This window comes from Nicotiana tabacum, chromosome 18, assembly GCF_000715075.1.
Source record: "Nicotiana tabacum cultivar K326 chromosome 18, ASM71507v2, whole genome shotgun sequence".
NCBI classification, from domain to species: Eukaryota; Viridiplantae; Streptophyta; class Magnoliopsida; order Solanales; family Solanaceae; genus Nicotiana; species Nicotiana tabacum.
Window position 1 is genome coordinate 23,178,806 of NC_134097.1, and position 25,455 is coordinate 23,204,260.

The window sequence follows — 25,455 nt, forward strand, 5'->3', positions numbered from 1 at the left end:
GAGAAGGGCATCATGAGAGAGAGAGTTCGAATTGCTGACTATATTACCATGAAGTGCAGTGTGTGTGAGGACATGACAAGGTTCATGTTTTTCGCCACTGTAATGATCTTCGTCCTTCAGATAATGGAAGAACTCTATCGGCACCAAAATGACATGGAAAGTAGGCCCGTTGCAAGACCTGTTGGTGTTCCTAGGTCAGGGTTGGAGGCACTGATGTATTCGTGATTTTCACTTGAGTCTGTATTTTCTTTCTTCTAGAGTCTGTCATTTGTTTTCGAGTCTGTATTTTCTTTGTTGGAGTATGATAGCTTATTTTGAAGTATATATCTCGTTCTCTCATCAGAGTCTGTTAGTTTCTTTTGAGTCTGTTAGTTTTGAGTCTTTGTAATAGCGTTTGCTTTTTATGAAAATTGAAAATTCCAAAATATTTTGTTATTTATTTTTATCTGTCCCAGAACTATGCTTGGTCTAATTCATGCGGGGTCATGATACGGAGGCAATCTCCATAAGATTCGACCGTAACCCTAAGATAAAGAAAGGAAAGGAAAAACAAGAGAAAAAGAAAAGAAAAAGAGAGAAAAATAAGAAAACCAAGAGAAAGAAACAATGGCAAAACAAGAGGGAAATGAGAGGATAAAAACAAAGAGAAAGCAAGGGCAAGAGTGAAAATATGAAAAGAAAAAAAAAAGGGAAAAGAAAAACCAGGATGACGCAAACAGCTGATCAAATGCATAATAGAAACGGTTAACTGCTTAGGTGCATTCATTCCCCAAAATGTGCGGTTACCAATTTGTTAAAGCACTAATCATTAATAAGGTTGTTGTTGATATACTGAGTCCAGACAGGTGGTTATTTGATTGGCATTCTGGCAACTCACTCCTACAACACCCGGTCAAAAGACAAACTGAACATGGCCAACCAAGAACTGGAGGCAAGCATTGTTGATCCGTCAAAAGAGGTGGATGAATCGGAGGTTAATTTGAAAGATGAGTTATATAAGCTGAAGCAGCAAATGGCTGAAATGTACCAGGTCTGGGCAAAAGGGCATCCACCATTGGTTTATCCCGCCAACCCTGCTTATATCCCACCATTGGCTCAACCTCAGGAACCTCCCACTGTGAACTCATCTCCAGCCTTTCCCCTCTACCAACAATGCCACGGTACCACTTCCCATACATTACAAGCTCCTCCACCCAGACAAGTCTCACACCCTCCTCCACCAATCACACCTATTTTTGTGGTACCTCCACCTGCTGCATTACACCGATCTTCCAGTGAACCTCTGTTCTAGACTCACGACAACCAGTATTATCCCCCTGAACCCACCTTCAAAGTTCCAGAACCATATTAGAACAATCGTTCAAAGATATGAGGGGATTGGGAGGTCAAGTAAGCATGTCTTACAAGGACTTATATTTATTCCCAGAAGTAGTTACCAGCAGGGTTTAAGATGCCCAAGTTTGATCTATACGACGGGCATGGTGATCTAGTAGCACACTTGAGAGGGTGTTGTAGCAAGATGAGAGAAGCAGGCAGAAGAGATGGGTTACTGATGGCATATTTCAGCCAAAGTCTGAGTGGATCGGCATTAGAATGGTATACTAGACAAGATCACAGTAGGTGGTACACATGGGACGATTTGGCCCAAGCCTTCGCTTGCCATTTTCAGTACAATCTTGAAATTATCCCAAACCGTCTGTCATTGACGAAGATTGAGAAAAACCCCAGCGAGAGTTTCAGGGAATATGGATTCCGTTGGAGGGAGCAAGCAGCGAGGGTTGACCCTCCGATGAAAGAAAGTGAGATGATTGATTATTTCTTGCAGGCCTTGGAGCCCACTTATTTTGGTCATTTGGTGTCAACAGTGGGCAAGTCCTTTAATAAGGTTGTAAAAATGGGAGGAATGGTTGAGGAGGGACTCAAGTCCAACAAGATCATGAGTTATTCAGCAATCAAAACGACCACCCAAGCCATTCAAAATGGTATTGGAGGTGTACTTGGGAAAAAGAAGAAAGAGGATGTTGCATAGTCGAGTCAGGAGCTTGGGTCGGATCCGAGGACCCTTCACGTTGCTACAATCAGCCTCGACCCTATCTCCAAATATACCCTCACACTCCATATAGCCCACCACAATACTATTACCCACCACCAGATCCCCACCTTTCTGTCCATCATGTACAAACATACCCTCAACATCCTGCCCACACGCAATGGCGTGCGCCAACTCCACCTAATTCCTACCTAGCTCCACAAAATGCCTATCCACCCCCAAGAGCCTACCGAAATCCCCCTGGAACAAGTTTCAAGCCCAATTAGGCTACCAAGAATGAGAGGTTGCAGAAGTAGAAGACTTTCACTACATTGGGAGAATCTTATACCAGTTTGTTCCACAGGTTGAGACAATTGGGTATGCTGAGTCCGATTGAGCCAAAATTGCCAAATCCTCCCGCGAGAAATCTTGATCACTCTGTGAGTTGCGAATATTGTTCTGGTGCTCCGGGGCATGACACAGAGAAGTGCTGGCAACTGAAAACAGCTATTCAAGAGCTCATTGATACTAGTTGGATTGAGGTCCAAGCTCCGGAGGCACCTAATATCAGCCAGAACCCATTGTCAGCCCATCATGAGACAAATATGATTGAGATAGTGCATAAGGGAGGGGAGCCTAAGAAGCCTTCGCAAACTATCATGATAATTCGGTCCAGTGAAGCCAGACCATTTGAAAAGTCAACAAGTGAGAAGTCTGTGATCAAGTTGAGCGGGACAAATAGCGAACCATCTGTAGGGGTCAAGAAAGGGTCTTCAAGTGACATTGCAGGGAAACAGGAAAGAGCGAAAGTGGTTGTGCCAGGAGTGGCGAACAAGCCTGTGATAATTGTGGAGGGTGCCCGTACAGATCCTATAATTATCAAACCGGTAACTCAATTACCGATAGTCAACAGCAAGGCGGTCCCGTGGAATTATGAATGAGTGACAGTGACTTACAAGGGGAAAGAGGTTAAAGAAGAAGTTTGTGAGACCCACGGTTTGAGTCGATCGGGGAGATGCTTTGCCCCCGAAGAGTTGAGAAAAGCTAAAATCTCCAAAGATAACCAAGTATTGGAGAAGAAAGCTGTGACCAAGGAAGAAGCAGAGGAATTCTAGAGAAAGATGAAAGTGTTGGACTACTCCATTGTGGAGCAGTTAAGGAAGACACCGACTCAGATTTCACTATTGTCATTATTAATCCATTCAGACGAGCACCGGGGCTTTGATGAAGATCCTGAATAAGGCCCACGTTCCTGACAAAATCTTAGTAAACCACCTGGAAAAGATAGCTAACAAGATATTTGAGGTAAACAGAGTCACTTTTTCTGATGATGAGTTGCCCATGGAGGGCACTGAGCACAATAGAGCCCTCTATCTCATGGTGAAATGCGAAAATTCCGTGGTTACCCGAGTACTGGTCGATAATGGTTCCAATGTGAACATATTACCTCTCTCCACTTTGAACAAATTGAAGGTGGATGATGAAAGAATTCACAAGAACAGTATCTTCATTTGGGGATTCGACGGTGGAGGGAAAGATTCAGTCGGGAACATAGTGCTTGAGCTTACAATAGGGCCAGTTGAATTTACTATGGAGTTCCATGTGCTCAATGTGGCTGTTTCTTACAATCTGTTGTTAGGTCGACCCTAGATTCATGCTGCCAAAGCAGTCCCGTCTACTCTGCATCAAATGGTCAAGTTTGAAAGCGACAGGCAGGAAATTGTTGTGCACGACGGAGATAATTAGTGTGTTCCCAATGATGCCATTGTTCCGTTCATAGAGTTTGAGTATGACAAGGGGCCATAGGTTTATCAGGTTTTTGACACGGTATAGGTAGAGAAAATTCCAGAAGGGAAGTGCGTTCCAACCCCGAGGGTAGCTGCCACATCAGTCATGGTAGCTGCTGAAATGTTGAAAAATGGTTTTGTACCGGGAAAAGGATTGGGTGCATCTCTGCAAGGTATCGTATAGCCGGTGTCTCTCCCCAAAAACTTGAATACATTTGGTTTGGGGTTCAATCCCACAGTTGCGGACGTGAAAAGAGCTAGAAAGTCAAAACAGAGGGCCTGGGTCCTCCCAAAGCCCATCCCACGGCTCTCCAGATCATTTGTTATGCCTGGTACCAGAAAGCGCCCAGTGACGACGGTTCCCAGTTCAGGGGTTGAGGTGGATAGAGATTTGATTGAAAAGTTCGAGAGGTTATTCGCCGATGTGAACATGTTGGAAGCTGGAAAGGGTTCGAGTAAAGTGGATGTGCAATTTGTTGGGCCCAGTGCAAAGATTAACAATTGGGAAGCTACTCCTCTCCCCACCAGGAAGGAGTTTTGGTAGTTTGCTTTGATTTTCTTTTAGTTTATCTGGATTATTCCAAGGTTGTAATTCATATTCTATGTTCCGTCCGTTTGGATGTATAAACCTTGTTATCTTTAATTTCACTGAAATACAATTTCCCTTTTTTCTTCCTTCCTGATAGTTTTATTTTTGGTTTTGTTTTCTTCCTTGTACAATACTTTTTATGCTGGCTTCAATGATATGACATGCATGAGGAATCTCCGGCCCAGTCTTAAAAGTCAATCTAAATCTGAAATAGTAATTCAAGAAATAGAGTGTGATGATGAATCGGAATATGACGAGGATGAGGCCTTTGAAGAGATTAGTAAAGAATTAAATCATTTTGAAGAAAAACTCAAGCCTAATTTGAGTGATACAGAAACAATCAATTTAAGGGACCCAGATAATATCCGAGAAACTAAGATAAGTGTCCATCTTGAACCACCAATGAGGGAAGAGATACTCAAAGCATTGTTTGAATTTAAAGATATTTTTGCATAGTCCTATGACGACAAGCCGGGCTTAAGCACTAACTTGGTGGTTCATAAATTGCCCACTGACCCGGCATTCCCTCCTATCAAGCAGAAGCTTAGGAAATTTAAAACTGATGTGAGTGTGAAGATCAAAGAAGAGGTCACCAAGCAGTTCGATGCAAAAGTCATTCGGGTCACTCGGTATCCCACTTGGTTAGCCAATGTAGTGCCTGTGCCAAAGAAGGATGGCAAGACCAGGGTGTGTGTTGATTACAGTGATTTGAACAAGGCGAGTCCCAAGGACGATCCCACTGCCAAATATCCACATTCTAATTGACAATTGCGCCAAACATGAGATTGGGTCTTTCGTGAACTGTTATGCGGGCTATCATCCGATCTTAATGGATGAGGAAGATGCAGAAAAGACGGCATTCATCACGCCATGGGGAACATACTGCTACAGGGTCATGCCTTTTGGTTTGAAAATGCTAGGGCAACTTACATGAGGGCAATGATAACCATATTCCACGACATGATACACAAGGAAATCAAGGTCTATGTGGATGATGTAATCATAAAGTCAGGAAAGCTATCTGATCATGTCAGAGATTTGAGAAAATTATTTCAAAGGCTTCGCAGGTACAATCTTAAGCTCAATCCTGCAAAGTGCCCATTTGGTGTGCCATCTGGAAAATTGTTGGGGTTCATAATCAGCTGTCGAGGTATTGAATTGGACTCGTCAAAGATCAAAGCTTTCCAAGAATTGCCACCCCCAAGGAACAAAAATGAGGTGATGAGTTTATTAGGGAGGTTGAATTACATCAGTAGGTTTATTGCTCAGCATACGACAACTTGTGAGCCTATCTTCAAACTGTTAAAAAAGGATGTTGTGGTCAAATGGACAGATGAGTGTCAAGAAGTATTCGATAAGATAAAGGGGTACTTGTCAAACCCACATGTGTTGGTGTCACCAAAACCAGGGAGACCTTTGATTCTGTATTTGTCGGTCCTGGACTATTCATTTGGTTGTGTGTTGGGTCAGCATGACATCACTGGCAGGAAGGAGCAGGCCATCTATTATCTCAGCAAGAAGATCACATTTTACGAGATTATGTACACCCACCTTGAGAGGACATGTTGCGCCCTAACTTGGGTAGCACAGAAGTTGAAGCACTATTTGTCATCCTACACTACGTAACTCATCTCTCGTTTGGATCCATTAAAGTATATCTTTTAGAAACCTATGCCTACAGGGAGGCTCGCAAAGTGGCAGATCTTGCTCATAAAATCTGACATCGTCTATGTGACTAGGACTGCAATGAAAGCCCAAACATTGGCTGAGAACCCTGTAGACGAAGAATATGAGCCTTTGAAGACTTACTTCCCTGATGAAGAGGTAATGCATATGGATGAGTTGGAACCAGCTGAAAAACCAGGATGGAAACTTTTCTTTGATAGGGCGGCTAACTTGAAAGGCGTTGGGATAGGAGCGGTACTTATTTCTCAAACAGGGCATCACTACCCTGTTACGGCTCAATTTTGTTTCTACTGTACTAACAACATGGCTGAGTAAGAGGCATGATTCTAGGTTTGAGGTTAGCTGTATATATGGGTGTCCAGGAAGTCTTGGTCTTGGGTGACTCGGACCTTCTGGTGCACCAGATTTAGGGAGAATGGGAAACACGAGGTTTAAAACTTATATCGTACCGACAATGCTTGCAGGATCTTTGTCAACGGTTCCAATCAATAGAGTTCAGGTATATTCCAAGGATTCACAATGAGGTTGCCTATGCTTTGGCTACTCTAGCGTCAATGTTGCACCATCCCGATAAGGCTTATGTGGACCCTTTGCAGATTCAGATCCACGATTAGCATGCTTATTGTTATGTGGTGGAAGAAGAGCTCGATAGGGAGCCTTGGTTTCATGATATCAAGGAATACATCAGGATGGGGGTGTATCCAGTACAAGCCACAGGTGATCAAAAGAGAACAATTAGGCGGTTGGCAAGCGGCTTTTTCTTCAGCGGAGGGGTTTTGTACAAAAGGACTCCAGATCTTGGACTGCTGAGATGCATAGATGCTAGGCAGACCACAGCTATTATGACCGAAGTACATTCTGGAGTCTGTGGACTGCACATGAGTGGGTACATGCTGGCAAAGAAGATTCTCTGAGCAGGTTATTATTGGCTCACTATGGAGCGAGATTGTATCAGTTTCGTGTGTAAATGTCATCAGTGCCAAGTGCATGGAGATTTGATTCATTCTCCACCATCTGAATTACACACGATGTCTGCACCGTGGCCTTTTGTTGCATGGGGCATGAATGTCATTGGGCCAATTGAGCCATCGGCATCAAAGGGGCACAAGTTCATTCTTGTGGCCATAGACTATTTCAACAAGTGGGTAGAGGCTAAAACATTCAAGTCTGTAACCAAGAAGGCGGTGGTTGATTTTGTGCACTCAAATATCATTTGCCGGTTTGGGATACCAAAGGTGATCATTACTGACAATGGGGCTAATCTCAATAGTCATCTGATGAAAGAGGTATGTCAGCAGTTCAAGATTACACATCCCAATTCTACCCCGTACAACCTTAAGGCAAATGGAGCAGTTGAGGCAGCCAACAAGAATATAAAGAAGATACTTCAAAAAATGGTGGAGGGTTCTAGGCAGTGTCATGAAAAACTGTCGTTTGCATTGATGGGTTATCGCACTACTGTCCGTACTTCAGTAGGGGCGACTCCTTATTTGTTGGTGTATGGCACCGAAGTAGTGATACCCGTAGAAGTGGAAATCCCATCCCTTCGAATTGTCGTAGAGGTAGAGATCGATGATGATGAGTGGGTCAAAACCCGCTTCAAACAATTGATTTTAATCGACGAGAAAAGATTAGTAGCAGTGTGTCATGGGTAGTTGTATCAACAGAGAATGGCAAGAGCTTATAATAAGAAGGTGCGTCCACGGAAGTTTGAAGTGGGCCAACTAGTATTGAGACGTATCCTTCCACATCAGGTGGAAGCGAAAGGCAAGTTCTCCCCAAATTGGCAGGGGCCGTTCATCGTGACAAGAGTGTTGTCCAATGGTACTTTGTATTTAACAGATATAGAAGGCAAATGCGTAGAAATGGCCATCAATTCTGATGCAGTCAAAAGATACTATGTATGATTTCTTTGGTTAAATTGGGTTTATTTGTACTTGGCATATTTTGGAGATTGGAATGACGAAGGCATTTTGTTCTGCTATCTAAACACTTTATCCTTTGTTACCCCTTTTGAGCCTTGTTCATTTCCTTTCATACCCTTCTTTTGGAATCAGTGGCAAAATTCAGAAACGTGAGAACAAACGATAAGTAAAAGAAATAAATGAAAAGAGAAGGAGAAGAATGAAAAAGAAAAAGAAAATAAAACTACAAAAAGAAAAATGAAGAGAAAAGAAAAGAAAAGAAAAATCGCAACAACGAAGCAATTTCTATGACATGAACTACATTCGACCTGATTCCTTTTAAGGATACGTAGGTAGTCTCACGGTTCGGTCCCATCAAAATAAAATCCCAAAAGTCCCCAAGCAAAGAAATTGGGGCAAAAGTTGTGGTTGTTGCAAGAAATCTGATTCCAAAAGTTGTAATTTTGAACCCACTTTAATTGTTTTGAGCCTTTGATACCTTTTCTTTCTAACCCTATCCAAAAACTCACATTACGGTCCAAAGAAAGACCTTTCGATCAGTCTTTGAGAGATGCCAAGTCGAGTAAGTAGAGGTGATTTGTATCAGGGGCAGCACTTTGGTCCAGGAAGGAAAAAATAATAAAAATGAGAGTCTTATTGGTGAAAACCCTCACTGTGAGCACGAGATTTTTGTCTTGCGCGACAATCGCTCCAAAAGAATAAAAAAATAATAACAAATGGTCCTGCTGTACAAATTTGGATTTTACATGGCACTTTGTTAATTATTTATGATTTTTGCCCATTTTTATTTTTTATTAAAACAAAATACAAAAAATGTATGTGTCATGCATAATTTGAACCGTAATCCGGTTGTTAAATAGAAAATCATAAATAGGCATCTTTGTCCGTGATTTTATTTTTGTTTGATTTTACCTATTTTAAAATATTTTAATGTGTGTGCAAATAACTGTATTAAGTGTTTATTTAATTTTAATTTGATTTACTTAGGTTTTGTTTTTAAAATAAAGAAGAAAAATAATAATAAAAAAAAATCTTTTTTCGGACTTGGGCCAATTTTAAACATATTGGCCCAAACAAACAGACCCGACCCGTCTCACCCGGACCGACCCCAACCCTTTACCCTTGAAACGACGTCGTTCCCTGTTAGTCGAAGGATCCTGGCCCTTCATCACATCTCATCCAACGGCCAGGATCCACCTACCCACTAACTATATAAACTCATAACATTACCCTGCCCCCCCTATCCGAACCCCAGCCTTCATCGTCTTCACAAGAACCCCAAACCCTAGAGCCGCCTCTGTACACCTTCACCATGAAAGCCGGCGGCATGAACGCCGGTGGCCTTCACCTTAACACCATAGAACCCCCTCACCGCCCTGAACATTGATCTGTTGGCCGTTTAGTTCGAATCCCTTCCCACCTTCTCGAATCTTCATTTGAAGATTCGAGTCGGAACCCGATTTACACCAATCGACCTCAACTTCACACCAGACAGTCCCCAGACCCCCTCGTGACCAAACCATGCTTGGTTTGGTCCGAATCTAACCAGGGAAACACGAATCCCAGATCTAATTTTTTTGAACCCTAGGTTTCTCCGTGCATGTTCCGTATCTGTTCAAGCCAAAGAGATTAAGGTCTAATGGACCTTAATCGAAGTGTTTCTCATCTGAGAAACACTTCAATTAAAGTCCGTTCGGCCTTAAGAAAGGTCTGTCCGAATCCAAGTTAAGGCTTTTGATTTTTCGGGTTTTAAGGTGAGTTTGCTTTCTTTTCTTTATTTGTTTTAGTCCATGTGATTGTTCTAAAAGCTGTTCATGTTTTGTGAAATCTGTGTTTCGAGTTTTATTAACTGTGTCCTGTCCACCTTGCCCGAACCTTTGTTATTTGATTGAGTTTCTTCTTCTACTTGTTCTGATAATATGTATGTATGTATTTATTGTGCAATTAGTTAAATTTGAAATTTGAACTGATTAACTGATTCCTCGGGTACAATTCTGCTTAGTCAATACAATTCGAATCATGTGTCCTATACTGTTAAATGTCTGATTTTGGTTTCGATTGTATGTGTTATAACTAATATAGTCGAGTCGACATGTGTCGTCAATTAGTTTCAGATGTTTGAACAATAAACAAATCGATCTGCTTCTGTTAAGCATTGTCTGAATCAGTTAGGAATTGAATTTAGCTACTTATAGTTGTTAATCTGAATCAGAAATATAAAAAGATTGGTTTTGTTTAGCTGCAGTCAGAATTGGAGGGCATGTGCACTTGTGCACAACATGGGCATAAAGGCCTTTGTTACATTTAAAATAGTTTGACAGCATATGCTGTCAGATTATACCATGCTGCGCACATCCTGCTTTAGTTTAGAAATATTAAACCTCACTTAAAAGGTAAGTCTGCCAGGGAATATCATGGGAGTTTGTTCTTATTTAAATAGTAAGTGGAATCTGAAAATAGGAGAGCACATGGGAGGATGTTCTGATTTGTGTAAAACAGGCTGTTAAAGGGGTGATGGGAGGCTTATAAGAGGGGGATGTACACACAGAATATAGGGGGAGACAGAGGGAAATTGTGAGAAAAAAAAAGGGAATTAAGAAGAAGGAGAGCTAAAGTTCTAAGAAAGATATACACACATAGACATAGAGATACACACACATTGACACACACAGACAGAGAGAACTGGGAGAGATCTGAGAAGAGAGGTTTGGAGACATACATAGATACACATATATACAGAAATAGAAAGAGAGCAAGAAAAAATAAAACAGATAGGAAATCAGAAACTTGGTTTTGTCTGTCTGAAGTTCATCTGTTGTCAATTTGTTAGGTAGTATTGCTTCTTCTAAGTTTCAATCGAGATTACTGGCAGTGTTTTGTTGCATAGGGAGATAATTACTTATTTTGGAAAAATAAAACCAATGTCCGAGTAGTGTCGAAATCTCGCCGGAATTTCTTCTAAAATATATATGAAAAAAAAAGATTATCTTCTAGTTTGATTTTTTTTTAAAAAAAATATAAAATTTTCTTTTTTATCATTTTCAAAAAAAAAAGAGAAGGTATTTATTTAAAAGTAAAAAAAACGGAAAATTCATAATTCAAAAAAAAATGTTGTCTCTTTCGCAGTACCCCTTTTTATAAATTCAGACTAATAGTCCAAATATTTCCTAAAAAAAATTAATTAATATTTTCTTTAGTCCTTATCTCTTTGCAAAAGAAAAAAAATAATAAAAATATGTATTCTTGATTTCTAGATTTATTTGATTTTTTCTATTTACGATATTCCCGAACTACGCCGGTTTGATTCTCACCAGATGTGAGATACGTAGGCAACCCTCGTCGGGTTCAACCCCCATTTTTGCTAAAATAGCCAAAATCAATGAATAAAAAAATGTGTTTCAAACTTTAAAAAGAGTCGTAAATAAATCGGGTGATGCTGTTTTGTCATAAATAGCCGAATGTTCCCGAAAGGGACGCCGGAAGGCTGACTTTGCATAAATAGCCACCTTTGGGTCTTGTTTAGTATTTTGTCCAGTTGACCCACACGGCCTTAAAATCTTCGTCCTCAAAGTGTTTAAAGGTCGTGTTCAAAACTTAATCCCTTTTGTAAAATATTTTTGAGTCAAAATCATTTTTGTTGAAATCACCTTAATAAATGTGCAGGATGAGCACGATGCAAAATGAACATTTTTCAATAATGACCAAAATCCCTGTCAAGTTACGGCTATGGTGGAATGATCTAGGTGCTGAAGGACAAAATGAGGTCAAGAAACATCTGAAAGGTCTCGTGGGTTTGTTGGAAATCCAGCCTCGAGGAGATATCATAAGAGCTTTGGTTACCTACTGGGACCCGGCGCACAATGTTTTCCATTTCTCTGATTTTGAACTCACCCCCACTTTGGAAGAAATGGCCGGATACATCGGGAATGTTGAACTTCCCTTGAGGCAAAAATACTTGGTCGCCCCAAGAGTTGTCACGGTACATAGGTTCCTAGATTCATTGAAGATACCTAGAACAGTCCACAACCCGGATCTGGCAGTCGGATTTTGTACTCCATGCTTCATATATGATAGGTACGGTCATGAGGGAGGATTCAATAATCCAATCAACAAACTGTGCAGCAAAGGCGTTCGTCAGAAGTGGGACAAGCACAGACGGGTAGCGTTTATGATGATGTTCCTGGGCCTTCTGGTATTTCCAAGGAAAGACGGAAACATTGATTTGAAGATATCCGGGGTCGTCAGCACTTTACTCACGCAAAGTGACAGTACTCTCGTGCCTATGGTGGTATCTGACATCTTTCGAGCTCTTACAGCTTGTAAAGCTGGGGGAAATTTCTTCGAAGGTTGTAACTTGCTCCTACAGATATGGATGACCGAGCACCTCTGCCATCATTCCGAGATTTTGAGCCATGGTTCCCCGGAAAAGACTTGCATAGAAGAATCTTACGCGAGAACCAAAGAGATCAGTTTGCCCAAAGGAGTCCCGGCATGGACCTCGTTCTTTCAAGCTCTTACTGCCAGCCAAATACAATGGACGCTAGGATGGTTGCCTGTTGATGAGATCATATATATGTCGGCAGCTAAAACTTGTTTCTTACTGATGGGGCTTAAGGGCATTCAACCTTACGCACCCTGCCGAGTTTTGAGACAGTTCGGAAGATGCCAGACAGTACCTCATGAGGAAGATCTTAGCACTCAAGCAATTGAGATAAGTCCTAACGGACAATTCCCAGAAGCAAAGATTCGCCAAATCTGGAGTGAGTGTCAATATTTGAAATCAGATACTTGCGTGCGGGATCGAGCCAAAGGAGAGAGCGCCAGGTTACCTTGCATGGTATAGAAGGGAATTTGAGCATGAAAGGCCGGCTAAGAGACCCCACATCCGGAATTTCACCGAATCATCGCAAAGGCAGTGGGATTGGTTAGAAAAGGAAAGAGCCTATTGCACCGAAATCAGCAGGTTAAAGCAACAAGTAGAAGGCTTGAAATATGAGCACAACGTGCAAGCTGCTACCAGTCTGGGAGAGCGGAACAGGTTAGTTCAGGAAAACAAAATGCTCAGAGCCCAGATCAAACAGATAAGGGTGGATGCAGATAAACAGCCAAGGCGTCAATCAGACGAGCAGATGATAAAAAGGCTAAAAAGTGAAATCAGGGAATGGCGAGATGGTTTGGAGAAATCTGAAAACGTCATAGCGGAGCTCAGGGCACAGTGGGATACAAGAGCAGATAAGCATCGCCGATACCTGAACCAATTGGAAGGCGACCACGAGAAAACCGTTGCTAAGATAAAGAGAGAGATGGCTGCACTTGAGATCAAAGCAGCTAATCGGGCCAAGGATTTCCAAATTGAGAGCAGATATTGGTACGACTCAATAGCCCAGATGAAGTTGGAAGTACGGCGACTGAAGCATCAGCATATACAGGATACTCAAGTATTCAAGATATGTAGCGATCAGATAAAACGCCTACTCGTAGAGAAGAAGCAAACCAGAGATAGGATTAAGGCCATTGCCCATGCCATCACCAGACGATGTCTACGATGTGAGAACATGTCCAGCGTTACCGTCCTCTCGGCAGTGATGGGTTATGTCAAGCAGACTATGCATGAGCTGGAGCAACTTGAGAGGGATCTCACGCCTAGGACCGCGGCGAGGCCGAACGATGCCCCGCGGACACCAATTTTCAAAACCATAATGCACTCATAAGTCAAGCCTGTATCTTAGCATCTTCTGCCTGTTTTTCCCATCAGGGTGATTTTTAGTCTATTTTGAGTCTAGGTTTATTTTCAAAGTTTGCTCTTTCTTTCGCAAAATGTAGTTTGTAATAGACCATTTCAACAATAAAGAGGTTGCTTCTTTTACGCTCATTTGTGTTTTTCGAACTACGTAATGATCTGATTCACGTAGGCATCGTGATACGTAGGCAGTCCTCATCGGATCCGGTCGCATTTCTTTTACTGCAAAATAAAAAAAAATTAATAATAATAAAAAAAATAAAAAAAATAAAAAAAATGGGGGAAAACTAGTAAGAGGAAAATGCCGGAATGACGTATGCTCTTGTAGCAAACATGTAGTAATCCACTTAATTGTATAGGTGCATCATGTCCAACGTGAGATTGACTATCTGTTATTTGCTGCAAATTAACCGTGCGTTTGTCGTTGAGCATTTCCAGGGTTTTTGAAAAGACGGTTGGTTTGGTGAAAGTCTGGCCTCGCACTCATATTTCACGAGGTCAAGGAGAAGTGTTCAACTACCTGTTGTTAGGACCAGAAGCAGTACTCACTCTTACTTTACCCGATCAAAAGGAAGTGTGGAAATGTCTTCGGAAATCCCATTGCAAACAATCCCTGTTTCCGAGGAAAGCTCGATCTCAGCCGTCCTCATACCTGAATCCGCGAATGCGGAGGAAAATAGAATCCTACGGCTCCGCATGTTAGAAATGCTGGACGACTGGAACAATGGGAAAGAGCCGCCAAGTGCCGTCCCAGGATTCCCCGAATTATTCTCCAAGTCAAGTGGGACTTCTAATGTCCCCATAAATTATCCTGCCACCCCATTCGGGTACCCGGCCCCCTCAGCCTTCTCTGCTGGATTGCCTTCTGAGCCTCATCCCCGAATGTCATCCACCGATGCAAGCATGAACATCTTTATTGCATCGCCTTGCCCGATTACGACACAGCCTGCCACGTACAAGCCAAGCTTTGACTCATCCTCTTTTACATTCCAAGCACCATCGTTCTCAATGGAACCAACCAGGTTCGCTACCAGCACTAATCCTCTACCGCCTCAGTGCGAGCTTGCACCCGGGCAGGATCAGAACCCAAGAATTGCAGAACAAAATGAGATTGCCAAGAGAATGAGAAGCCTTGAACAAAGTTTGAAGAATATGCAAGGATTGAGCGGACAAAAGAGCGTCTCTTACGCCGACCTGTGCATGTTCCCTCACGTGCACCTGCCAACGGGTTTCAAGACCCCAAAGTTTGAGAAATACGATGGGCACGGTGACCCCATTGCACATCTTAAGAAATACTGCAACCAATTGCGGGGAGCCGGCGGAAAAGAAGAACTGCTGATGGCGTATTTTGGGGAAAGTCTAGTAGGGATAGCTTCAGAATGGTATATGGATCAGGAAATGTCCCGATGGCATATATGGGATGATCTCGCCAAAGATTTTGTAAAACAATTCCAGTATAACATCGACATTGCGCCAGACCGAAACTCTCTGTCGAATTTGAAGAAGAAGCCTTCAGAAAGCTTCAGAGAATATGCTATTAAGTGGCGTGAACAGGCGTCAAGAGTGAAGCCTCCCATGGATGAAGTGGAGATGGTCACTACTTTTCTCCAGGCTCAAGAGTCTGATTATTTCCAAAACATGATGTCAGCCATGGGTAAGCCATTCGCGGAAGCGATCAAGATTGGAGAGATGGTGGAAAATGGCCTGAAAACAGGTAGGATTCTGAGTCAAGCAGCCATAAGGGCGACTTCCCAGGCCGTCCAAAGCGGGTCCGGAGGAATGACAAGAGGGAAGAAGAAGGAAGAAACAACTATGGCAGCCTCGGAAGCAAGGGAGTATCGTCATCCCAGGCCCCGTTTTCCGGAAAGAACCCCACAACACTACTACCCCATTCAAATTTGGCATATGCTCATCAACCTTATATGGTCATGAATGCCCAACCTTATACCCATCCACCACAACAAGTCAACCGAGGCCCAGCTCCACCTCCCAGGAACCAGCCTCCTTACCGCAACCACTATAACCCACAACCCCCACAGAACAACTTCCGCCCTCAGGAGCCACCCAGAAGGCGGACTTTCACGCCCATCAGTGAGCCATACTCAACTTTGTTCCCAAAGCTGGTCCAGTTGGGTTTCTTGCAACCAATCCCTCAAACAAGACAAAACCCGACGTCACCTTCTTACAAAGCTGGAGTCAGATGCGCCTATCATTCAGGGGCCGAGGGACATGATACAAATGACTGCTGGTCGTTGAAAAGAGTGGTCAAAAACTTGATAGAGCAAGGGAAAATAGTGCTAAGGGACGAGGAAATCCCGAATGTAACTAACAATCCATTACCTGCTCTCAATAATGGGCCGCTGATCGGAATGATTTGTGAATACAAAGAGTTCGACCCTGCTCTGAAAGCCATAATTGCCATTGTCGACACGGGAAAGAGGCCCGAAACGGACCAAAAACCAGAAAAAGGGGAGGAGGCCAAAGCTATAAAGAAAGTGCCTGAGAAGAAGGTGGAGAAGAAAGTGGTACCGGTAAAGGGTGGAGTTCTTTACATACCACGAGGTCGAGCTGAGAAGACGCAGAACTTCGGAATCAAAAAGACAAAACCTATGTACGTGCCGAAAGGGGCCTATGTGGTCCGGGGACGATTCAACCACCTCGGCTGAATGAGCCAGTGGTTATCGGACGCGTGCCACAAAAGCCAATGACCAACCCATCCACAGTGCCGTGGAATTATCAAAAGACTTTGGTAATGTTCAAAGGTAAAGAGGTCATGGGAGAACTTCCGGAAAATACTTTCATTGGAAGGTATTCAAATACCCAAGAACTGAACAACGCCACACAAAGGCGCTTCCCGCCAAAGAAGCCCGTAAGTGTTGAAGAAGCGGAAGTGTTCTTCCAACAAATGAAAATGCCGGATTACGAAGTGATAGATCAACTGCGCAAGTACCCCGAGCAAGTGTCCATGCTATCATTGTTGATGAGGTCGGCCGAGCATCAAAAGATCTTACTGAAGACCCTGAATGAAGCATATGTGCCAGTTGAAACCTCGGTTGAACAACTAGAGCGGATGACAGAAAGATTCTTCGCTGTCAACCAAATCTCTTTCAGCAAGAATGATTTACCCCCGGAAGGAGCGACACACAACAAGGCTTTGCATCTAACAGTTAAATGCAAAGACTATTATGTCAAGCGGGTAATGTTGGATGGGGGTTCAGGTGTTGACATTTGCCCGCTCTCCACGCTACAAAGAATGGAAATTGGGACCGGAAGAATCCGACCCAACAATGTCTGCGTAAGGGCTTTCGACGGCATCAAGAGAGATACCATGGGAGAAATAGACTTGTTATTGGTCATAGGACCAGTCGAATTTCAAGTAACCTTCCAGGTGCTCGACATGGATACATCCTACAATTTTCTCCTTGGCAGACCTTGGATCCATGCGGCAGGAGCCGTGCCTTCCACTCTTCACCAGATGGTGAAGTTCGAGTACGAAGACCGAGAGATTGTGGTCCATGGGGAAGACGAGCATGCTATTTATCGGGACCCATCCATTCCATATCTGGAACCGAGAGAAGGGAGCGAACATACGGTCTATCAAGCTTTTGAGATTGTACTGGCAGAGCAGCACGAAGAGGGAATACCCTGCCCCCAGCCTTTCTTGTCTAACGCTTCGGTTATGGTGGCCAAAGAGATGATCCGGCACGGATTCAGGCCAGGGAAGGGGCTTGGACGAACCCTTCAGGGAATAACAGAACCCATTACCTTGCCAGTCACCAAGAAACTTTTTGGACTGGATTTCAAACCTACTCCAGCAGACGAAGAGTGGGCAAAGAAAAGGAAAAATGAGGGTTGGAAGTTACCTCGACCACTACCGGATTTATATGCAACTTCCATCAGGCCAAGGTACGGCGAAGAAGAAGATGATGAGGTCTTCGCAATTGAGGAAATCGAGGAGATATGTGGAGCGATGAGAGAGATGCTCTACGAGATCCACATGGTTCAACCAGGTGAAGGCACAAGCACTGCTGAGATGATGTACGTAGGGCTGAACGCCAAACTTCAAAACTGGGAGGCCACGCCATTCCCGACTAGACGGAAGTCCGGGTAGACCTGTCCTGCCACCTTTCCTGTGTCACAAGTTATCTCCAGGACATAACTTGAACGTTTTCTTCCTTTCAATTGTTGTTTTGAATTCCTGAGTTGTAAACATTGTTGTCTTCCAACTTTCCAAAGAAAATAAAAAAAATCATCATTGCTTTCCCATTCTTTCTTTTGTTCTGATTTTTGTTATTTTTCCTTTTATCTTTCTTTTCAGTTATAATAATGCGGCTTTAAATATGACATGCTTGCGGACTTCACGCCCAGATCACAATGAGCTATTTAGCTGCGAATTAATGAACCCAGAACCAGAATATGATGCGGAAGAAGCTTTTAGGGAGATAAACCGAGAGTTGGAATATTTCGAGAATAAACCTAAGCCAAATCTGAATGACACCGAACCGGTTAATTTAGGAACTCCTGAAAAAATCCGGGAGACCAAAATAAGCATTCACACGGACAAGAAAACGCGAGAGGCGATAATTCAACTTCTTTTTGAATTTAAGGACGTGTTTGCTTGGTCATATGATGACATGCCGGGTCTAGGTGTTGATCTAGTGGTTCATAAATTGCCGATTCATCCTGATTGTCCTCCAGTTCAACAAAAGCAACGAAAGTTCAAAACTGAGGTCAGTGACAAGATTAAAGAGGAGATCACCAAACAACTGAAAACGGGAGTGATTCGGGTAGTCCAATATACAACATGGTTGGCGAATGTGGTTCCGGTACCAAAAAAGGATGAGAAAACTCGGGTATGTGTAGATTACCGAGATTTGAACAGAGCAAGTCCTAAAGATAATTTCCCACTGCCCAACATCCACATCCTCGTTGATAATTGCGCCAAACACGAGATACAGTCTTTCGTAGATTGTTACGCTGGGTATCATCAGGTATTGATGGATGAAGAGGACACCGAGAAGACTACCTTCACCACGCCTTGGGGCACCTACTGTTATCGGGTCATGCCATTTGGTTTGAAGAATGCTGGGGCTATTTACATGAGGGCCATGACTGCCATTTTTCATGACATGATGCATCAGGAAATAAAGGTGTACGTGGACGACGTGATAGTCAAGTCTAGGACGCAGGATAATCACATCCAAGACTTAAGGAAATTCTTCGAGAGACTAAGGAAGTATGACTTGAAGCTAAACCCAGCCAAATGTGCTTTCGGAGTTCCGTCGGGCAAACTTTTGGGCTTCGTCGTAAGCAGGAGAGGTATCGAGCTAGATCCAACTAAGATAAAATCCATCAGAGATCTGCCTCCCCCGAGAACGAAGAAAGACGTGATGAGTCTGTTGGGCAGGTTGAACTACATCAGTCGGTTTATTGCCCAGTTGACAAGCACGTGTGAGCCCATATTCAAGCTTCTAAGGAAAGATGCGGCGATTAAATGGACAACTGAGTGTCAAGAAGCCTTCGATAAAGTCAAAGAATACCTTTCGAATCCCCCGGTCTTGGTCCCTCCAGAACCAGGGAGGCCACTTTTCTTGTATCTAACAGTCTTGGAGAACTCTTTCGGTTGCGTCCTCGGGCAACACGACATAACCGGGAAAAAGGAGCAAGCAATCTACTACTTGAGCAAGAAATTCACCGGCTACGAGGCCAAATACACTCTGCTGGAAAGGACATGCTGCGCTCTCACATGGGTTGCTCAAAAGCTGAGACATTATCTCCAAGCCCACACTACTTTCCTCATAAGCAGGCTGGATCCTTTAAAATATATATTTCAGAAACCGATGCCTACTGGAAGACTGGCCAAGTGGCAGATCTTGCTTACTGATTTCGACATAGTCTATGTCACTCGCACGGCAATGAAAGCCCAGGCGCTAGCAGATCATTTGGCCGAAAATTCGGTCGATGAGGAATACCAGCCATTGCGTACCTACTTTCCAGATGAAGAGGTAAATACTGTAGAAGTGGTCTCGGAGGACGCTCATGTTTGGAAGATGTTCTTTGATGGAGCCGTGAATGCCAAAGGTGTAGGAATTGGGGCAATTTTGATCTCGCCTTCCGGTCAGCATTATCCCGCCACAGCTAGACTGCGTTTCTTCTGCACAAATAATACAGCTGAGTATGAAGCCTGCATCATAGGCATACATATGGCAATCGATCAGGATGTCGAAGACTTACTGATTATGGGAGATTCTGACCTGATCATCCGGCAAGCTCAAGGCGAATGGGAAACTCGGGATGTCAAACTTATCCCTTACCGACAGCATGTGGAGGACCTCAGCAAGCGCTTTACATCAATAGAGTTCAGGTATATCCCGAGGTGTCACAATGAACTGGCATATGCACTTGCTACTTTGGCTTCAATGCTACCTTACCTGGGTAACGCCCACGTTGATCCTTTGGAAATCCAAATCAAGGAAAGACACGGTTACTGCAATGTAATCGAGGCGGGATCAAATACGCAGCCTTGGTACCATGACATCAAGAGGTTCCTGAAGACACAAGAATACCCCGAGCACGCTACTGGAGATCAAAAGAGGACCATTAGGCGACATGCAAGTGGTTTCTTTCTGAGCGGTGAATTGTTATATAAGAGGACCCCGGACCTCAATCTCCTAAGATGTGTCGATATCGAGGAAGCGAGAAAGATCATGCACGAAGTACATGCAGGTGTGTGCGGACCTCACATGAACGGGTATGTCTTAGCGAAGAAAATCCTTCGAGCAGGTTATTACTGGATGACCATGGAAAAGGATTGCTTTAGCTTTGTTCGGAAGTGTCATCAGTGTCAGGTGCACGGTGATTTGATTCATGCACCTCCCACGGAACTGCATCCCATGTCCGCACCTTGGCCATTTGTCGCTTGGGGCATGGACGTCATTGGACCAATTGAACCAAAGGCCTCGAATGGACACAGGTTTATACTGGTTGCCATAGACTACTTCACAAAATGGGTAGAGGCTGTCACTCTCAAGTCGGTCACTAAGAAAGTTGTGGTGGATTTTGTACACTCAAATCTTATCTGTCGTTTCGGTATTCCTGCGACTATCATTACAGATAACGCAGCAAACTTGAACAGTCACTTGATGGGAGATGTATGCGAGCAATTCAAGATAACGCATAGGAATTCCACTCCTTATCGGCCAAAGGCCAATGGTGCTGTAGAAGCGGCAAACAAAAACATCAAGAAGATTTTGAGGAAGACCATCCAAAGTTCCTGATAGTGGCATGAGCAGTTACCATTTGCATTGTTGGGGTACCGCACTACGGTACGCACATCAGTAGGAGCGACTCCTTATCTTTTGGTTTATGGGACCGAGGCTGTAATACCGGCAGAGGTAGAAATTCCTTCGCTTCGAACCATTGTCGAAGCGGAAATCGAAGACAGCGAGTGGGTCAAGACTCGGCTAGAGCAATTGACTTTGATTGATGAAAAGCGAATGGCCGCGGTTTGTCACGGACAGTTGTACCAACGAAGAATGGCCCGTGCTTACAACAAGAAAGTCCGGCCCAGGAATTTCGAAGTAGGTCAGTTGGTACTGAGGCGTATTCTGCCGCATCATGAGGAAGCAAAAGGGAAGTTTGCTCCAAATTGGAAAGGCCCCTACATCATAAGGAAGATATTGCCGAGAGGAGCATTGTATTTAGGTGATATCGAAGGAAATGACCCCGACACAGCAGTAAATGCAGATGCAGTCAAGAGATACTACGTCTAAATCATACTCCAGCGGTCCTGACACATTTGAAAATGACGAAGGTTTTACTCCCCACTACTCCCAAACACTACCCAATCCTCTCTACAAAAACAAAAAAAAAACAAAACAAAAAAAATAGAAAGAGGGAAAAAAAACATTGATTGAGGCCTGAACTACGTTTGACTTGATTCCGAAAGGATACGTAGGCAGCCTCTCCCAGAGGTTCAGTCACACCAACAATAAAATCCCATTCGCCCTGAAATTGGGGCACGTCGAGCAGTTGAGAAGTTAGTATCACCTACCTCTCTTTACCAAGCACAAGCCTTCAAATCAATTGCCAAAGATAGTGGGGAACCAATAAGCGTCACAAATGGAGACCGGCACACGCTGAATTGAGAGAGATAAAAAGAGAGAGTCTCGTCGGTGAAAACCTTCGGGCACCACGAGGCGACGGGAGCAGAGAAACAAAAATGAGAGAGCTTGTTTAGTAAAATCTCACAAAGAGTGCTATCAAGCGATGACAGGAAGAGGATTTCTAAAGCAAGTAACGGAAAATATTTTTGGATTTTTTGAAAATTGGGTCTAAAAAAAAAAGACTTTTCTAGAGAGGAAGTAAAGGAAAATATTTTTGGATTTTTAAAATTTATGGGCCGGAACCGATGAGGTTTGCCTACGTATCTCACATCCGGTGAGAATTAGACCCGCATAGTTCGCCCTTTTTGACGGAACAGGGAAACATGACTTTTTGAAAACATTGGATTATTTTTCTTTTTTTTTTTGAATTTCGTGAGAGTTTCAGAAATTTCAAATACCTACCTCTCACTCTTGATTTTTTTTTTCGATTTTCTTTTTTGTTCATTTTCTTTTCCTATTCTAGAAGCCGATCAACATGCAAGCCGAAACAAATAGATGCGCAAGCAGCACGTAAGATGCATCAGGATGGTCTTTTTAATTTGGGTATACCTGTCCTAGACGGACCCAACCCCTGTGTTGAGTCCCCTAAGTCAAAATGCACATGATACAAAGCAACGTTCCTACTAGGGATCCAGCATGAGGTATTGTTATACTAGGTTTTAAAAAACCTGGGTTTATTTGTTCTAGACTTGGCTTACTAGAGCGGACAGCTCGAGCCGAGGGGGGGGTAGCGTACCAGGAATACAGAAGCTTCACCGGCTTTGCAACTTGTCCGAACCTCGTTCTAAATTTGGGATATGACTCTAACAGAAAAGAAGTCACACGAAGTGCACACTTCTTCATAATTTAGAAGACTCAGAGAGAGGAGGGGTTTCGCAATAGTTTATATACAGTTCACGGAATATCAAAGCGGTAAAAACAATCAATTAGCACATTAGGCCCAAATCATGTAACAAAATCAGATAATGGATAAAGCCAACTATAACAATTATTCTAAGCTCGAATTCTTCAACCCTGAACCAGAGATTTTGGGTTCGTTCCCCAGCAGAGTCGCCAGAGCTGCCACACCTCCTTTTTACACACCTGAAGGTAGTATAAGGGAGTTTTTCCAATTTAAGTGACATTATTCGAAATGAGATTATTTATTCATTTTTGTTCAGAGTCGCCACTTGGGATGGTTTGTTTTCTGGTGTCCCAAGTCACCGGTTTATTTTTAAATCCCAAATTGAGGAAGATTTCGACTTTCCTTTTGAAGTCTACGAACCAGAAATTCTGAGTAAGGAATTCTGTTAACCCGAGGGAAGATGTTAGGCACCCCTGGATTCTGTGGTTCTAGCACGGTCGCTTAAACTATCATAATTGGCCTATTATCTGATTTTAAAACATGTTTTAGCCTATGGTATAATTTTAAATTATTAACCACTTTTAATTAATTTTAGAAAGATTCAACGTTATCTAAAACACGTCTTTGAACCACGCCACATGAAATGCACTCGTGGTCTACGACACATTTTATTTAACGTTGTTGAGATTTGGATTTGGGTCACATGAAATGCACCCCCGAGTTTAAGGAAATTAATTTAAATAGCGCGCCTAGAGCAAGTAGGCACTTTCAAGTCTGCGAGGGCCATGGAAATTCAACTAATGGCACACCTCGATTCTAATTTTCAAAGGACTGTACTCAACTAAAGCAAACTACGGATGTTCATGATTAGTGAAGATGGGCTAGCTTATGAATAAACAAATATATATATATATATATATATATATATATATATATATATATATATATATATATATATTAACAATAAATTAAAATGTCTCGACTTATATCAATTAAAAATAAAATCAAATAGAGCCCAAATTGCATTAGCAAACTTATTCAATCTACACCAATTACTCTAAATCGAAACTTCATTGATACAGAATAACAGTGAAAAAGAACGAAACACTACTAACAAATAGATTCAACTATTACACCCACTTTGTTGCCAAACATTAAAATTCTTAGACACTGAAATCTTTATGTGCGAGAAAGATAGAAAATTCACATATCCTTATCTCCATATGCCTAAAACCTTCAAAGACCATCTCTGCCTTTTAAATTTCAGTGCAAACTATTGCTTTTAAACCCAAAAACCCCAACCCTCGCATCAACAAAATAGATTAAAATTAAACACAACCTTGCCAATCAACAAAACAAAAAAAAAGAATTAAACACAGATTTGTTTCCGCCGGCTTCATCATCCAGCACATAGTAAAGGAAAACCAAAGTAGAAAGAAACTAAGTAATGGAAGCAAAGTGCACTACGTACACCCAACACAAATAACACCTCGATCCATGTTGAAATTATCAAACTTCTAGTTACGTTCTTCCACTTTATAGGCTTAAACCAATGAATCATAAGAAAAACTAGAAGCAATTGACACACGTACATGTCTGACAATTCAAATATGAAGTCATTTTGGAGTAGTGAGGTGAGCAGAACCTTAAGTGTTTTAAATCAATGCCAAAAATAAAAGTAGAGAAGAATAATGCATGAAACTGAATTGAATTCCACAGAAGCCAAAAAAAACTGCCAAAATAGCTAAATCATGATGCTAGTAACCAAACAACCAACTGACAAAATTGACAACCACAAAATATAGGAAAACAATAGAAACTTCAAATCGACTAAATAATGCCACCTATTTTGCACGGACAGAATACTCAACAACTGAAATCGAGCAAACAAATCTGAGTGTAGATTCACATTAACCAAATAAAATGAAGAAACTAAAGTAATAATGAACCTGATAATCCAAAATCTCAGTAGTGAAGAAAAATCAGCAATTCTGTTTCCGAAAATTCGACTGAAAAACAGCAGCAAAATCCGAGGCAACACAGAACCACGACCGGAGAACTCAAACGCGATCTCAACGGCAAACTCGAACTCGGCTAATTTAGGTGGTCGTTTCAGCTGGGTTTCGCTAATGTTCTGTCGCTGCTGCTTTCTCTGAATTTCCAGCAAGATGGCCGGTTGAAGATTCAGATATGTATGTGTGTTGCGTAAAGAGGAGATGGTCGATTTTCTGGTTTCAACTCTTTGTGCTGTTCTCTAGAATGGAGAAATTAAATTGGTTGCTTTTTTTGTGCCTTTTCTTAATTTTAAAGAGAAAGAGGACGATGAGGATTTTTTGGGGTAAGGGAAACGGCTGCCCTTTTTAGCCAAAATCATCTGCCGTTTTTAGCTTTCTTCTTTTGGTTCGTTCCTTAGATCCTTAGCATTCTTTTTGGTATTTCGCTGGTTGTGTGTTCTTCTTAGGGCTGTATTTTGTCCCGGGCCCGGGCCTTAGTGGGCCTAACGGGCCGGGCCTCGCGGTCCCGGGCTTCGTGGTCCCGGGCTCTGGCGGTCCCGGGCCTGGCGGTCCCGGTCTTCGTGGGCCTAATGGGTGGAACCGGCCCGTGACGGGCCTAAGCCCACATGGTCCTGTGCTTAACGGGCCGGGCTCGTGGGGTTCGCGGGCCTAGCGGGTTTTTTTTTTTTTTTTTAA

At 42.7% G+C, this 25,455-nt stretch overlaps 1 long non-coding RNA gene across 2 annotated transcripts in view; it reads right to left on the reverse strand.

Annotated features, from left to right (window-relative positions):
- The window catches only part of LOC142172878 (uncharacterized), a 38,276-nt gene extending 13,058 nt beyond the window's left edge, over positions 1-25,218 (reverse strand). For both annotated transcript variants that reach the window (XR_012701946.1, XR_012701945.1), the window contains exon 1: positions 24,715-25,218. This is a non-coding gene — a long non-coding RNA (uncharacterized LOC142172878). The remainder of the gene's footprint in view (positions 1-24,714) is intronic.
- Between the last annotated feature and the right edge of the window lie 237 nt (positions 25,219-25,455).